The following is a 19,350-nucleotide window of genomic DNA, read 5'->3' on the forward strand; positions in this document are numbered from 1 at the left end:
AAATGAGTATATGAAGTCCTTGTTGGCCATAAATTGATTTTAATTATAAGCTTGGTGGTTTAATTGGCTAAATGGATTCGAGTTCCTGAAAGTTGAATTGAATTAATGTCTTTGTTTAGACAATGGGTTCGAGTCCCAAGGTTGATTAATAATGGTTATGGCATATTATACACTTGCAAATGGGGTTGGTATGATGATACCATGGGATGCCTTTGTTAAGTAATTAGGTTAATGATTGTGTATATGTGTAAAGAATATTTTAATTGGGTTTTAAAGAGGGATGTGTAGCCGGGCCGTGAAAGTAGAGTCTGGAGGACTAACACTAGAAACCACACTAGCCGATACATGTATCTATATGACCGGGAGGTTTGAGTCCCCCGAAAGAATATGAATGGGAGGTTTGAGTCCCCTATATTATATACAATGGTGCTTAAGTTACCTTGTTTATGCCGAGGGGTTCAATTCCCCCATAAGGGCATATACGTTTATGGATATTCTCTGGTTCGTGCGGTTACACGCACTGGTGATTTGACTTGGTTTTGAATGATGGCAAATTTTGTTCCTTTATCCCTGAGTTACATGCTAGTGTTCTAACCACTAACCATTTCCTAATGCTATGTCCCCATGTGATATAGGGACCGGAGCTTCTTCTACCTTTCCTACGCTGTGATCAAATATTCGAGTTGGTTCATGAGTTGACATTGAAGTGGTGAGCTTCCATACTTTTAAAAGATTCATTTCATAGTCTTAATATTATATGTTTCAGACTTTGTTTAGGCTTGGTTTTGGCTAGGGTCGAGGGTAAGTCCCGATTGGATACACTTTGGATTTGATTAGAGGCTTTGTCAGACTACTGTTGGTATGGGCGGCGGCGGTAGTAGTATTAGGATTGGTATTGGTATTGGCATTGACTCTAATACCCAATATTATTGATTATGGTTATACTTTAATGTACTTATATAATTAAACTTGTACCTTGCTATATGTTTGGAATTCACTAGACTTTGAGGCATGTTGTGTTAGATTGATTGGATGAAGGAGAAATCTCTGGTCCATATGGGACTTGGGATGGCCGTCACGGACAGGCCTTAGTCTGGGTCATGACATCATTCCACCAATAGACTTCCTGCAAGTCACAGTACATATTAATGGCTCCTGGGTAAATACAATATTAAGAAACGTAAGCTTCTGCTAATATCTGCTGCTCAAACCATCCATATTCAGAACACATAATTTAGCCCTGACAGTGAAAAACACTATCTACCCCTTAGTAGAAAACCTCTACCTTTTGATTCCGAACTACTTCCTTTAACTTAAGTAAAATAGGATTTCTATCTTTCTTTTCCTCCACTCCAGATACCAAAGAATATTTTAACCAATTCTGAACCCAAACACTACCTTCAATTGAGTCAACCAACCAAACTCCCAACCTAATAAGCTGATGAACCTTATGAAATAAATTGTTTTTACTATCCTCAATGTGAGAACCACTTCCCATGGACAATATGATGAAGACGTCAACCACAATATTGGCCTTATCTGGATTGTACAATACACTTATATCATAGTCTTTCAATAACTCTAGCCACCTTCTCTGGAGAAGATTTAGATCCTACTGGCTGAACACATACTGAAGACTCTTGTGATTAGTGAACACATCAACATGAACCCTATAAAGATAATGCCTCTAAATTTTTAAGGCAAAAACAACCGCTGCTAACTCAAGATCATGAGTCGGGTAGTTTTTCTCATGAGGCTTAAGTTAACTAGAGGCATATGCTTTAACCTTGCCCCGCTGCAGCAATACAAAGCCAAGACTAACTCTGGAATTATTACAATATACCACAAAACCATCTAAATCTTTTGGTAGAGTCAAAATTGAGGCGGAGGTAAGTCGAGTCTTCAGCTCCTGAAAACTCTTCTTATATGAATCGGATCACTAGAATTTGACTTTCTTCTGATTCAGTCTAGTCATGGGATATGGAATAGAGGAAAATCCTTCAACAAACCACTTTTAGTAGCCATCTAAGCCCAATAAAATCTTGATATATGATGGAGATACGGGTCTAAGCTAGTTTCTTACTGCTTCGGTCTTTTGAGGATCAACTTGAATGCCTTCACCGGAAATGATATGACCAAGGGATCGGAAATGATATGACCAAGGAATGTTACTGATTTTAACAAGAATTCACACTTACTGAACTTAGCAAATAGCTAGTGTTCTTATAGAGTCTACAAGACAACTCTCAAATAATTTGCATGTCCACCCACTCTCCAAGAATAAACCAGGATGTCATCTATGAAAAGCATAATGAACATGTCTAAGTGTTTCTTTAACACCTTATTCATCAAGTCCATGAATGTCGTAGGAGTAATTATTAGTCCAAAATACATAACTATAAATTCAAAGTGACCATTACGAGTTTCGAAGGTTGTCTTCAGAATGTCAATCTGACTCTGAGCTGATGATAGCCAGATCTGAGGTCTATCTTAGAGAAATAGTTGTCACCCTCAAATTGATCAAACAAATCATAAATCATAGGGATGGGATACATATTCTTGATTGTGACATTGTTCAACTGACGATAGCTGATGCACATTCTGAGAGAACCATCTTTCTTGCATACAAAAAGAATTGGAGCACCCCATGGAGAGACTCTAGGCCTAATGAAACCCTTGTCTAAGAGATCTTTCAATTTTTTATTCAATTCCTTAAGCTTAGATGGATCCATTCTATAAGGTGGAATATAAATAGGTTAGGTATCTGGAAGGAGATCTATTTTGAATTTAATTTCCCACTCGGGGAGGACTCCAGAAAGATCTTCAAGAAAAACTTATAGAAATTCACTTACTAATGGAACTTAATCAAGACTCAAGATTTCATACCTTGAGTCCTTGACTCAAATAAGATGATAAATTCACCCTTTGGAGATTATTTTTCTTGCCTTAAGGAATGAGACAAACCGACCTATACGCACTTAGGTACTACTTTTCCACTCTAAGATTGGTTTATTTGGACATTAAAACTGGACAACTCTATTTCTACAGTCAACTAAGGCATATCAAGAGTGGATCCAATCCATACCAAGAATGACATTGAAGTCAGTCATGGCTAACTCTACAAAATTGACCGAAGTGACTTTTTGGGATACTGTGATTGGGAAATTTCTGTTTACCCATCTGGCTATTATTGAACTATCAACTAGAGTAGAAATTGTGAAGGGTTATGCAAGGATTTTGGGACTGATACCAAAATCTACTGCAATAAAGGGAATCACAAGGGAAAGTACGACTCCGGTATCTAATAATTCATAAATATAAAGGTGAAAGACTTGCAACGTACCAGTGACCACATCAAGAGAACCCTCCTGATCCTGTCGAATCTAAGTGGCATAGAACCTACCTTGGCATTGTACACCAGTAGCACTGGAGGTGGCACCTTACTGAGTCGGGCGACCTACTGGAACTATTGATGAATTATTCTGGCTCTGCTGACCAATATTTTTACCTCTCTATACAATCATTAGTTATTCTCTCACCCTATGGCTTGAATTGCCACTCCCAAAGAAAATATCACTACCATTCATATATTCACCCTTGTGGTTCCAACCACATCTCTTACAAATCGGGTTGGGGGAACCACAAGTCACATTGTCTTAGAGCTTAGAGCCTAACACCCTATCATGAGTATCTAATCTGAACTTGGTCACAGGTGCACTAACAAAAGATAAGGATAGTACTAAAGATTTCAGGCGGAATTGAGAACAATTCCCATCTGACCTCGATTGAGAGAAATTAAAACTACAAGTTCTGTACCTCTTATTCTCTTTTTTAATCTATTTAAGCTTCTACTCCTTAATATATTAAGAATGGACAATCAAGCTGGAGATGTACATCTCCTTAATCAACATGGCCATAGTGCACTCCTTAACCACGTCATTAGAAATATCCAACATAAACTTACTCATTCGGTCCCTAGAATCAGCCACCATAGTTGGAGCATACCTCACCAACTAAGTAAACTTGAGTAAATACTCCTTAACACTCATACTACCCTTCTTTAAGTTGATGAACTCCTATAACTCGGCCTCTCTTAACTCAAGTGGAAAGAACTTGTCCAAAAATACAACAGCAAACTCATCTCACTGGCTCTGCATCTATACCTCTATATTCCTTCTATTGTTTGAACCAAGAACGAGCCACTCTTTGCAGTTGGTAAGCAGCCAGGTGATAATGCCCAAAAAACACCTTTAATTAAAGGATAAAGCGATCACTGTCAAATATACTAACCCAACTAGGTTGGGTCTATCCTACAGGGAATAGGCCAAAAATCCTTCTCGAGATTGTTACAATCACCAGCCAGTGTGGGAAAGTAAAAATGGGGATTTGCTAAAATATAAAAAGGAAAAAAATTGGTTGATCTTGTTGTAAACAATCTAAGACAAACACTAGGCTTGTGTTCCCGCTAGCTTCTCAACTCAGTATACTTATCATGCACTGTCGAACTATTCCAATACCTTACATGAAGAATCTGATAAGTTATGTATCATCAACAGTCTTTTGGGTGAGCAGATGGATTTTACCGTTTACCTTTTGAGTGTCAAGATGTCTCCTTACTAACCGTAATCCTGGATCCCAATTAACTATTACCTTTTGGCACTCTAGTTATTAGATGATAGCTAACAATCTTTCTTAGATAATAGATAGTAGCGTGGATCGACCGTTATTCTTTAAATTACTGTTGTGATCTCCTTTTCCTAGTCACTACTCCTCTTTTAGAGTAAGTAGCAATAATCTAGGCGGGATCTCAACATTGACCACTGCTAAGAAATCAATAAGAACGAATAAAACCTAATACATGTAAGAATATTTATCTAGAATGACTTGGCACTTCCTCTACTTTGTTAATCCCCCAGGGTTCCCACAACCCTAGCTAAGGGAATTAACCACTCTTAGTTATGAGATCAACCATGGAACCACAAGCAAAATTACAAAATCAACCTCACAATAATATGAGAAGAAATCCCAAAGTCTTAAATTCAATAACAAACCAAGAATAATAAGATGTTTGTGAGCTTGGCCCCCAAGGCCCTCCCTCTAAGTTGCCTCAATATATGAATGTGTATTTTTGAATAATGTCAATTAATTTTTGAATTGAATAAATTAAACAAAGCCTAAAGGGTATTTATAGGTTACAAGAAACCCTAGAGTTCAATTCCTAACTAAAATATGGAAACTTAATTACTCATACATAATAGGACTTAAAAACATCATAGGAGTGTAATTGGGATACATGGAAACCCTAGGAAACAATTTTAGAATGATCCGAGAAAATCACTGTCGGTGGCCACATGTGGTCTGCACCCATGGTCTGGCCATAGGCTCAGGTACTACCTGTGGTCCTAACCCTAGGCGCAGGTCCAGATCGCAGGTACAAGTTCTGTAGCCTAGCTCTCAGTATTTCGACCTCCGGCCCTTGCTTCGCCTAAATGCGGACCATATATGCTACTTGCAGTCAACAAGTTGACTTAGAAAGTGCCAAAGTCCCCACCATCAGATAGATAATTCAATCAGATTTCCAAAGATACCAATTTTACTTCAATCCGATATTGGGGTGAAAATTTATGGCCAAATTACTGAAGCATTGTAACCTCTCGGGATCTTCAACTCTGGCACTTGTAACCAAGCTTCAAATCTTCAACTTGTATAACATGCTTTGGTCACGTATAAGATGGAAAGTGTCAAGAATACCCAATAATGATCAAGTAAGTGTCCAAAAACATCATTTTTCATTTTTTTCTCGAATTTAGCATCTAAAACCTACTTTCATGCAAAACACTCCAAAAATACCTCAAATCTAACAAAATATCCTTAAGTACATGAATATTCTCATATTTTTAAGCATCATAAGTTCTATATTTCTATATCACATCAAGACCCTTAACTTAGAACGTTGCATCTCCTCGGGCAACAAAACATAACAAAATAATATGACGATGCTTAGCCAAGAGAAACTTAAGATACCTATGGCAATCAATCATCAAATTTAAGCTCACGATCATTACCCTCACCAAGTTTAATACTTTAAAACCCAACTGTATGTATTAATAAAGCACAATAATGTGACACAAAAGAATCAAGCTATGGCATTATATTAGCAACAAACAACCATGCATATATACAAGTTACACTACCCAAACAAGTAAGCAACTAGCAATCAAACCCATGTGCCCTCACATTAAAGAAGTCCCACTTACTCATAGATGAAATCAAGCATGTCAATGCAGGGATAGTCAAGAGACAATCACACTCACAAAAGAAGTTCCAACCAATGCATGTCAAATACCATAGGCTTGCCTTGTTTTCTTTACCTTAGCTTTCAGACAGTCAAGTTAGGTTCACCATAGGACTTTTCACGTCTTATAATGTAGGATGGTGGCTAGTATGATACATACGGAAATTTAAAGTGACTAAGCCTCCTTGGCACTACACTTATATTGGGGTCTCACTTAATAACTAATTCCATTTTATTCTACCTTATTCCTCCATTTTATTCTTGTATATACATTCAGGCTGGGGGTGGTTTCTTTATTCTTTATTTTTTATAATTTTCATAATTTGTCTTTTCTTTTTCTTTTTCTACCACACCTAGCCTTACTTTCGTTTTCTCTTATTTTACCCTTTTTTATACCCATTATACATTACACACCCCTAAGATAGCCACCCTCAACTTAGGCAATTTGCCTGAATTAAGGTGCATAATGTCCAAGGAGGATCAGGGCCAAAAAAGGTTCATTATAACACAAATGGGAAGGTAAAAGGTGTAAAGAGAAAAATAGGCATTCAGGCTCAAAGTTGAGATCAAGGGATATAATTTACACATGGAAGGTCATTTAGGCTAAAAGTGGACTAAAATAAAAAAATGGCCGATGATCCTTTCCTAACCGACTATCCTTCAACCTAGGCAAGACTAATCGGGCAAGTTCTGGATTTAACACATAGAGGGAACTCAGTAGTATCTCACACACACATTGGTACAATCATGTTACAAGCTACTACCTATTCGGTTCATGCAATTGTTAGGAATGATTATTATGTCCCTAATTCTAATGTCATCATAAGATTCTCAATAGTCATATATATATATATATATATTACACAGTTAAAAATAAGCTATTAAAGGGGTATCGTCAACAAAAACATGTTCACTACCTTATATACTTAATTTTCTCCTAATTAACCATAAATCATGAAAGAAAACACAATACACCTAAACATGTCGGCTCTACTAGAAACAGAACTCTAGGGAAAAGATACACGACAACAAAAACCCCAAGAGGACATCAAGACCCACAAGCATCCCCACCCCCAACTTAAAATCATGCATTGTCCCCAATGCATCAAACCTCTATAAAACAAGAGAGTTAGGAACATACTTGTGGCGCCATAGGTGCAGAGATCTGACGTCAACCACATAACATAAATACAAATAACAAAATATCTTGGGTTTCCTCCCAAGTAGTGCCTGATTTCACGTCTCGACATGACGGGACTTGGTTGGGTAATTAGACTTCCCCAACAAGCCCATAGGTACCTTGATTACTCAGACTTCATCAAGCTAGCCCAAGAGTTGGCCTCCAGTTTTCTCTTTCCACTTTGAACTTATAAACTACACCTCTAATTATTTTTTTAATTTTCCATTATGCTCATAGGGTGGAGATATAAAAATAAAGGATACAAGAAATACATGTGGGATGTTGTACTTCTTGGCCCTTATGTGAGGAATATAGTTTTTTGATTTTAGCTCAGCAAATTCAAGAATATAAACGTATATTTTCTCCTCCTTGCACTCTTCTTCAGGCTCGATCAAGATCTGACTATCCAAACACAATATGGAAAACTGCTTAGAATGAGGTCCAATGAGCCCCAACTCATGATTTACAGTCTTTTTTACATCCCCACATAACTATACTATGCTCTTCTTAAGAGTCACACTATCCATAAGAGCATGAGCAATATTAGACTTCTTCAATTTCAGCTCCTTAAGTTGGCTTTTCAGAATTCTTTCAGACTCACACCACCCATAACTATAGTAATCAAACTAGGTTGGAGTAAATGCCATAAAGAATAGGCCATAAATCCTTCTAGAACTTGTTATAATCACCAGGTAGTATGGGAAAGTAAAAGGGGGGATTTGCTGAAATATTAAAAGAAAAAGAATCATTGCTCTTGGTTGTAAACAATCTAACACGAACATTAGGCTTGTGTTTCCGTTGACTTCTCAACTTAGTAGACTTATCGTGCACTGTCGAACTATTCCAACACCTTGCATGCAAAATCTGATAAGTTATGTACCATCAACAGTCTTTTGGACGAGCAGATGGATTTTACCCTTTACCTTTTGAGTCTCAGGATATCGCCTTACTAACCCTTATCCTGAATCCCAGTTAACTATTACCTTTTAGGTCTCTAGTTATTAGATAATAGTTAACGATCTTACTTAGATAATACCTAGTAGCATGGATCAATCGTTAATTTTCAAATTACTATTGTGATCTTTTTTTCCTAGTCACTACTCCTGTTTTAGAGTAAGTAGCAATAATCTAGGCGGGATCTCAACGTTGGTCACCACTAAGAAATCATTAAGAATGAAGAAAACCCAATACATGCAAGAATCTTTATCTAGAATGACTTGGCACTTCCTCTATTTTGTTAATCTACCAGGGTTTCCACAACCCTAGTTAAGGGAATTAGCCGCTCATAGTTATGAGATCAATCATGGAATCCACAAACAAAATTGCAAAATCAATCTCACAATAATAAAAGAAGAAATCCCAAAGTTTTAAATTCAATAAAAACCCAAGAACAATAAGATATTTGTGAGCTTGGCCCCAAAGGGCCTCTCTCTGAGTTGCCTCAATATATAAATGTGTGTTTATGAATAATGTCAATTAATTTCTAAATTGAATAAACTAAACAAAGCCTAAAGGGTATTTATAAGTTACACGAAACCCAAGAGTTCAAATCCTAACTAAAATAGGAAAACTTAATTACCCATACATAATAGGACTTAAAAATATCATAGGTGTGTAATTGGGATACATGGAAACCCTAGGAAACAATTTCAGAATGATCCGAGAAAATCACTATCGGTGGCCACATGTGGTCTGCACCCGCGGTCTGGCCATGGGCACAGGTACTACCTATGGTCCTAACCCTGGGCGCAGGTTCAAACCGCAGGTACAAGTCCTGTAGCCTAGCTTTTAGGATTTCGACCTCCAGCCCTTGCTTCGCCGAAATGCGAACTGTATGTGCTACTTGTGGTCCGCAAGTTAACTTAGTTAGTGCAAAATTCCCTACCACCCCACCATCATATATATAATTGAATTAGATTTCCAATAATACCAATTTTACCTCAATCCAGGATTGGGGCGAAAAGTTAAGGCAGAATTATTAAAGCACTCTCAACTCTTAGGATCTTCAACTCTGACACTTGCAACCAAGCTTTGAATCTTCAACTTCAATCACATGCTTTGGTCACGTATAAGCCAAAAAGTGTAAAGAATACCCAATAATGATCATGCGGAGAAAAACATCACTTTTCATCTTTTTCTTGAATTTGGCATCCAAAACCTATTTTCCTGCAAAACACTCCAAAAACACCTCAAATAAAATAAAATAGCTTTAAGCACATACATATTCTCATATTTTGAGCATCGCAAGTGCTATATTTGTGTAGCACATTACCAGGCTAGCACTCTCAGTAGAAGTAACACCCATGCTATTAGTCACTTTTTGAATATTGTCTAAGAATTCCTGTGGATCCTCCTTAAACTTAAACCCAAAGAACACTGGTGGATTCATCCAAGTGAAATCCCTGATTCTAGTTGTCACCGTATTCACTACTTTATTGGCTGGGGCAACAATCTACTGGTTATTCTGAGCAATCATAGATTGGTCTAGCACTGTAAAAGCATCCCTGAACTCGTATGAGAGACCCACTCATTCAGAGGGGCTTCGGGAACTGGTAGTGGTGCTTGTTGGTTCCTATTCTTCCTTCTGTTAGTTCTCTTAGGAGGCATTGTCTATAAACGAATAGAGAACGAGTTAGAAAAGAAATTTTTAATAGATTTCCCACTCTATTACACGACATGAATCATGAAAGAAGTGAGACCTTCCTAAAATATTTCATAGCCTCTCGCTCATAAGTGTAGAGTGTTTCACACCCATGAACAAGACTCTACTTAACATGACTTTTGGATACCCTAGGATACTTTAAACCTATTGCTCTAATACTAAGTTTGTCATAATCTGAGACTACCCCCTAGTCGTAACACGGTGCTTAGAGTCACAAGTGATCCCAAGCTAACCCATGGTCTGGCATAAATCTAAGAATACTAAAATAAGTAAAGCAATACCAGGAGGAAGATAAACTAAAGTAACTGATGGGAAATAGTAGCAATAAAATACTAAACATCCTCTAACACTAGAAATAAAATTGTCTGACGATCAACAGGCTGAAAATCTAAACAATTGTCTAAAAGCCTCTAAAACATGATAAGTTATTGGGACAAACCCCCAACTGATTACAACTGACAGAAATGAAATAGATTGAAAGAAAATAAATAACTGATAGTTATCCCTCGCATAATGAGGACTCACTAACAACTGTTGTTGAGTGGTACAGAAACGTGCTAAGAGCGGTTCGGGTATTAAGTGTTCGAACCTATATTATAAGACAATATAGCAAAAAAGTATGTGATCAGTAATTTAAAATGTACTGAGTATGTGAGATGGGAAAACTAGCTAATATTAGCTAAACATAAATGCATGAACATGTAAACTGAATGCAATACCAAGTATTATTGTGTACTGAATACCTGAATAACTAAATACAAGGTCAATGCAAACCTAAATTGAACATAAATGGAAGCATAAACTGAGGACTATGGGAGCTAACAATAACTAATATACCCTAATCTGAGCAAATTAGAGCCCAACCTATAACCCCAATTGGAAAGGTGCTTGTACCTTTCCAAGCGTACCAATACTTTCTGGTGTGGATCCACTAAACTGATGTCCTGGAGGACGAAAGTGTCAGTCCTAACAGGCGGGTGACCCCTTATAACCTACGGTGGTGTCATCGTGCTGGAACTTAGAGACTTTTACTACAGGTCTCAGTCATAACTGATTGGTGAGCCTTCATTCTTGCCTTCACACGGTGCTAAGTACCACTCCCAATTGAACGATACTGAAAAGTGATATATATGCTCAATATAGTAATATTCTTGAAAATAGCGACATATGCATAATATGAAGTGCTTAAAATATGTTAACTGATACATGCATGAAATCCTAGGTATCAGGTATTTTATAACCCACCAACTCTGGCTAATGCAACTGAACATGATAATATTAAAAGTTGATCATAGTAGGGAATTTCATACTTCAAGCCAAAAACTCAATGATTGATCATAATAAGGAAATTCATGATTTTTAAACATGAAAGATGACACTCTCATGGGAAGACATGTATTCATGGTATAATTACAAAATAAACTAAAGAAATTAAATAAAATTAATATTTAACCTGGAACCCAAACTTGAGGGGAAAGTAAACTTAGGGATTGAGAAATCGTTGGGACTCAATGGGTGGAAGGAACCCATTGATGAAATCCCACATACTTGAATTAGAAACCTTGAGGAAATCCTTGGAATTGAACTTGAGATGTAAAAACCCTAGCTTTCTTTTAGATATAAAAGACATGTTTATTTTCCCATTGTGGATTGATTTTACTACTAAATGGTGAATTTTGAGAAATTTAACCTTATATACCACTCTTGAGAAAGCCTAAACAACGTGAGTTAGGAGTTAATAGAATGGGAAAAGACTAAACAATAGTTTTTAAAATATTTAGGGAATTCGGGATACAACCATCATGACTTGGGTAATGACTCGTTATGACTGGTCATGAGTCATGACCTGAGGTTTTGAATTCTAAGTCCTTTCTATTGATACAATGACTTCTCTCCTAATAAATTGTTAGGTCTGATCACGGGTTGTTAGGAGAAGTCGTGGTTAGAGAATTAATTTCTGAATTTCTTTCTATTGTGATGACGGGTCCTCCTAATGATTTATTAGGACTGATAACGAGTCGTATACTCGACTCGTTACCACTGAGCTAAAAATTTAGAATTCCTCACTTCCATGGCAACAACTCTACATAATGACTTATTATGTCTAATAATAGGTCATTGCTAGAGTCGTTGTCATTGGCAGTTGACAGAGCCCCATGCAAATTTTTTAGAACTTCTTACTACAATATTGGATTAAGGTAATACTTCTATGGACTATCTTTTCATGGGTCTAAGGCTCAAAACTTGGGGCATTACATAAAGCCTTCTGATTTTACAATTAGTGAAGGGATTGATGAGATAAACGCTTTCATAAAGGAAGGGCAATAGAATGTTGACAGAATGTTCCAGCATTTACCTCAAGAGATATTTTAAAATATTATCTCAGAGATCAAAATTTTTAAAAATTTAGACCTATAGGACAGACCTTGATGGGTGGCTAATAGTAATGGGAGATTCACTATGAAGAGTGCATGGGATATATTGAGGCACAAAGATCTGAAGGATGACAACATTGTAGAAATTTGGATAAAAGGGATTACCTTTTAAGATTTCTTTCTCTTTATGGAAGGTGTGAAAAATAAAGATTCTTGTTGATGATATGGTAGCTAGATGTGGGGTAATAATGGTTTCAAGGTGCAAGTATTATAGACACCTACAATAGAAACCATCTCTCATCTTTTTGTAATAGGTACTTTGGGTAAAGGGATTTGGACACACTTCATAAATGCATCAGGTATTTATGGACCTTTTGTCCAAGTGAAGCAATCTATATCAAAGTGGTGGACTCATAATTGTGTGCTTAAGCTAAAGTATCTATCAAACAACCCCAGTAATCATCCTATGGCAAGTATGAAAGTGGAGGAATTTCAAAGCTATGCAAAAGAAATGTCAGGACATAGGGTGATTTTTGAAATAAGTCTGAATCTTCATTGGGTGACCATAAAAAGATATCCATGGTTGAATAACATTCCTCATTCTTGGATAGGATTGATTGATTTCTTTACAAAATATAGACCTAGTGTGTCATGTACAGTGATAAGTGGAGACCACCAAAAGTAGGTTGATTCAAGTATAATCCAGATAGTGTTGATTCAAGTGTAATCCAGATAGTGCATCAATAGGCAACCCAAGAAGCAGTTCTATAGCTTTTATTTTTGGGAATAAGGATGGTAATTTGATGTATGTTAGAACTGAGATAATTTATGATACAACAAGTGTTTGTGTAGAATCAAAAGCAATTCTACGGGGGATAGAGTACTATATGTGTAATAATCTCCCAACAATGGTGATAGAGCCTGATTGTTATTGATGAAAAAAGTTTTTGATAGGGAATGAAAGTTTCATTGGAGTATAGTAATGAAGGTGGAGAGAACTAAACATTATAGATCAAAAGAAAATTGTCAAATTCAATACATAGCCAAAGAGGGAAATCAACTGGCTGATTTTTTTACTAACTATGCATTTGGTTTTGTAGGTACAGTACAATTTCATAATTTTCAAAAAGTACCAACACAAGCAAGAAGGATAACTAGGTGACAAGTTAAATTTGCCTAATCTAAGGCTTAGCACTAATATTGCTCGAGAACAATACTAAATTCACTAAAATGACAAGTCACATTACTATCACCTCATTAACAATCCATTATTTGTCAATAAAGTTATTTACACATAACAGCTGCAAAATTATATAATTATAAAATACATAAATATATGAAAGATTTACACAGTGGTACTAATTTTTTCAAAATTCAAGCTTTAAGTATTGAGATATAGGTGATAAGGATGATTAAAGGTCAATTTTGTAGAAACGAGATATAAAAAGAACCTAAAAGTCAACATTAGAGGATCTACAGTCCCAATGATGGAAAATTTCCTTGGTTTTAGATAGCACAGCATATGGTGGGAGCTTGGGTTGTAGAATAGAATCAACCAAATTGTAGGATGAGTAGATCTAGATGAGTTAAAAGTAAGGAGAAGTTAGCTCAGGTCGGTTAAAAGACTTACAAAGGAATACCATGAAAAAATAAGATCAAACCTCTAGGTTCAAGATCTATGGAGAGTTCCAGATGAATAAACATGAACCAGCTCAAGTCATTGTCTACACTGCGACTTTCCAGATGCTTCTACGAATATCTGAGTTTACTACTTTTTGCCTTGATTTGTGTAGATTAGCTTACTTTTGTTTTCTTTTGTTGACTTTTAAATTTTTTGCTCTTGTTTTTTTATGTGGGTTAGGTCAATAGAACTTGGGTCAACCGTTTCTTTTGTTGCTTTTACTTTTGGGTTCGTGAACTATCTATTTTTATCAATAAAATAGGCAGTTGACCTTTTAATTACAAAAAGATTACTTTACGTCTCACAACTTTTAAGTATATACATAATTTAATTCATATTACTGTAAATGGTCTATGTCCTTAGTTTTAAAAGCATGATTTAAGTGTTGTTCATGATTATTGCATACCTCACATGCTTGGTACATTCAAAGTACTGACTGCATACTTTTCATATGCTATGTTCTTTCATAATGTAGGTATCAGTACTAGCTCACAAGATCATGGTCAGGCAGATCGCCATTTTCAATTAACAGGTGATGAGTTCTCCTTATTCAAAAACTCTAATTAATTAGTAGCTATAACAGTCTATTTCAATTTATATATTGATTAAAGATAGCTGGGGTCATGTCTCGACTTACTATACTCAATATTAGTAGCGACTTCATAGATGGTTAGTCAGAACTAGTGTATTCAGTTTCAATTTCTTTTTTCTTGTAACACAATTATTGTAAATATTTTAACATTGATGTATTGAACATATTAGTCCATAATTTTGCTTCAGCATAACGTTGTCAGTATCTATTTTCTAGTTTATATATTTATATTTAGTTGCTCATTACTTATGCCAGTATCAAGGGTTAGATTGAGGCCATATGTGGTTCTAAGCACCGTGTTACGTTCAGGGTGTAGACTCGGACCGTGATACCTATAATACTAGATTTACCTTGTCCACACTTCTCAACCTAAAGATACTAAGTAGGAACACAACGCTTAATAGCTTAGAATCTTATAAAGCATCACATTACCTCAATGGTACAAACCTTTTTCTTTAAGAATTAAAACTCATTCTGTCCATCTGATCATCTAGAATTCAAACTTAGAGCCTAACACTTTTTCTGGACATTTGCCCAACTTCTCATAAACTATACTGACAAACGACTACTTGATAGAAATCAAGAAACACCATTCCACTAAATATTCATAACAAACACAATCAACCTTAACCACACCTCCTATCTAAATTCAACCTACATGCATATTCTTCTTCACAATATATTACTACCACTCCTTACAACCTTATATGCATCTCTTCCCTAAACTGAGTTCATAACTTTTGCGGAAATCAAGATTCTTTTCTTTAACTTCTAACATACCTGTCTAGACCTACCAATTTCTTACCTACAATTATCAATCCATCTGTGGTCCTTACTATAGCAATGACATACTATGAGTCACCTTAATGAGAAACTCTTTCTATATATGTTACCATAAAGTCTTATACAAAATCATTACTGACTAAATGGATATATGACTCCATCTACTTACTCCAGCCAAATGCTATTTCCACTCCAGCTACTACAATTCTAGACTCATAGTTCTAACTCTGAAGTTATTCTACTACTATGGCCCATAGCATCCCAAACCATAGTAGTTTTAGGGTAAACACTACCGAAGAATCTAATTTGGATACATACTTCCTCCCCTTTAGGGGTCATCTTGCAATAAGGTTCTGAGAGTACATCTTACTTTGGTTCAAACACACGATTTGCATGAACTAGAGTGAATTCTTACAATCACTGAACCTCAAAGAACTAATGGGCTCCTCTCAGGCCCTCGTGCAGTCGCATAACTATCTGTAGGCTCTGTCTGGAAAACCTATATTGAGGGGTCGTTTGGTTGGAAAATAAATTATCTCGGGATTAATTATCTCACCCTCAAGGTAGGATAAAAATAACACAATAGTCCAAGAATGAGTTATCCCAAGCAAACATGTGATAAGTTCATTCTAAAATTAATTTCACGATTAATTATCCCTTATCTCCTGTATCAAATGAGCCTTGAATATCTAGCTTATTTTTTAAGAGTACTTTATACAGCAGTTGATTGGGAAAAAAGTTTATACAAGCTAAATCTTAACTACCTAGTAATATGAGTACGACTTTTCATATAATTCATATTAGAGAAAACTGATTTCATTTTAAAATGTTGGTTCATATTACTCCCTTTATTTCTTTTATGTGCTCTTTTGGGGTATATTTATATTCCTTTTCAAGTGCTTCCTTAATTTTTTAATAATAAGTTCATCAATATCTTTCTATTATACCTTTTTTAAATTATTAAAATCATTAATTAAGATTTTTTAAGTATATTTAATTACTAATTTAAAAAGTGGTACAAAATTAATCAAGAACATATTAGTAAAATTACTTTTAATTTTCTAGAAGTGAGAATTTGTTTTTATTAAAAAGTATGCTCAAATTAAATTAAAAGGCGCAAATAAAAAGGTTAGTTTTGAGTAGATGAAAAATTATTTTTTTGTCATCTATATCTATAATTTATAATCTATAATCTACAATCTATAATCTATAATCTATAATCTATAATTTATAATCAATAATCTATATCTATATCTATATCTATAATCTATAATCTATATCTATAATCTATAATATATTAAAAGTGTGAATACCCTTAGAAAAGTGGTTTGAACTTTTTGCCCTTCATTAAAACACTATTCAATAGACAAAATCGTCTTTTTACTATTTTCATTAAATTATTAGATAATTATACTTTTAATACTTAAAATAAAGGAATGCTAAATTATATGGTAAAAGAAATATATAGAGAATTAATATTAGTAAATTTTTTGTTTCCTTCTATACGTGGAAAAGGAGTCTTGAAATATATGGTGAGAAAAAAGTCCTAAAATTATATGATAAGAGAACAAAAAAATGATTTAATAGAAAACTTTAAATATAAAAGAAAAATAAAATCTCATTTAAAGTTTTGGAAAAACTACTGTACGTTTTCTTTTACTATTAAGATTTTAGTTCCAAAAATAAATCATTATTTAACACTTTTAACACAATTGAATTTTTTTACTTTGATTTTTATTTAAAAAAATATTATTATAAATATTAGATAAATAATCTATATCTATAATCTATATCTATATCTATAATCTATAATCTACAATAATAATAATATATTAAAAGTGTGAACACCCTTAGAAAAGTGATTTGAACTTTTTGTCTTTCGTTAAAAGATTTCGTAATAGACAAATCCGTCTTTTCCCTATTTTTTTCTAAATAATTATTATTATTGAACTAAATTTAGTTAAATTAGGTAATAGAATTCTAATATTAATTTGATTTTAGAAATTTGGTCAAACACTAATTGATTCTCAGTAATACATTTAAAAAAAATACTTTTTGATAAAAAAATAACTTTAAAAAAACTTTTATGTAATATTATATTATTTTTTAATTATTATTTATAATATTAAATATACTCCAAAAATATACATAGGAATGAATATTAATAGACTTTTACATAAATGGAAAGAACGAATTTCAATTAACTCAACACTTCTAGGATAATATTCTTTCCATAAATTTTGAAAATTAAGGTCTTTTTTGATTTAGATAGGAAACTTTAATATTTAACATTTTAAAATTATTTAAAATTTTAATTATATTAAAAACAATTTCTATGTAATTAAGAAATCCTAAATTTATGTTAATAGCTCTAGGTTTTCTCTATAAAAAAGACATTAACCAAAGGGCCGAAAAATATAAAACTACGCCTAAGCTACTATGGGTTTGTTTTCTTTTTATTATTTTATTTTTTAATTTTTAATAACGTAGAGAAAAATAAAAGAAGAAGCATGTTATTCTTCTTCATCTTTTTAGGTTTTGTATCGATCATAATATATACTTCTTTTTTTAATTGTCTTATTTGGATTACAGTTTATGGTGATTCAGGAAGTACAATTTTTGATTTGGAAGATTAATAGCAGAAGATAGCCAAAAGGTAGGTTTCATTTGTTTTCCTTTAGTTTTGTTTTTAATATAAGTTCATCCTAAATTCTATTTTTAATGTATGAAAATTTACCTTACAAAGATTTGTATATGATGAGCCATTCAAGGATTTTGAGATCAAATAATGTAATTCATGTTAAGAAAAGATGTTCAATTTCCTAGCATTTAAGATATATTGTGCAATTTTCATTTTTTTTTTTTGCGATTTTCTATCTGGTGTCCGATATTCATATTGAAACTCGATTAAATTTGAATTTATATTTGAAAGTCCCATATTAAAGTTTAATAGCTTCCTAACAAAGGTGAGGTGTTACTCGTAATGCAAGCTTATGTAGATATTATGCACATTATGTCAAGATTTTGGTTTTGTTTATATATATATTTTTTAATCCTTTTAAGACAAATCCACATTGACAGAATAGTATCTTAATTGTTTTGTTTTCTAATAGTTAAGACTTCAAATTTAACTCAAATTTTATTTATCAAATTTTAATTACAATGTCATGTAAAAATAATGATTTACCTTATAATTATATACTAAAATTTGGAATTGTATATTTGTAATCACGCAGAATTTATGTAATAGCTAAAGATGAAGTAAGAATCTTATTTTATTTAACTTGAGTACGGTAAGATCATAAAATTTCTTTCACAAGTGCAATTTTTTTATTTAATATTTTATTTTAAAAATTAAAATACCTACAACTTTACTTTATATAGATATTTGTGTATATAGTAATTCCTCTAAATATATATTTCAAAATATATAGAAAAAATCATGATAAAATAAATATATGAAAAAAATTAAACGTTTATATTTAATATTAGGAGAATTAAGGGGAAAAAATAAGTGGAAAAGAGAAAAACAACTTATTTTTTTACGTATTTATCTATCTATCATTATAATATGATTGGAACTTGTCCTTCTAAAAGATTTTGCAATAGAGAAAATGATTTTTTTCTTTTTTTTTTAAATAAATAAATACGATGTTTAAAATCTACATATATAAGAAGAAGCTGAAATTATAAAAAGATATTTACATGCCTATTTTTTATAATAGGAGAATAATTAATTTTCCTTTTAAGTAAAAAATTCTTTTAGTCTAGAATTCATGGGC

The sequence above is a fragment of the Capsicum annuum genome, chromosome 3, assembly GCF_002878395.1.
Source record: "Capsicum annuum cultivar UCD-10X-F1 chromosome 3, UCD10Xv1.1, whole genome shotgun sequence".
NCBI lineage: Eukaryota > Viridiplantae > Streptophyta > Magnoliopsida > Solanales > Solanaceae > Capsicum > Capsicum annuum.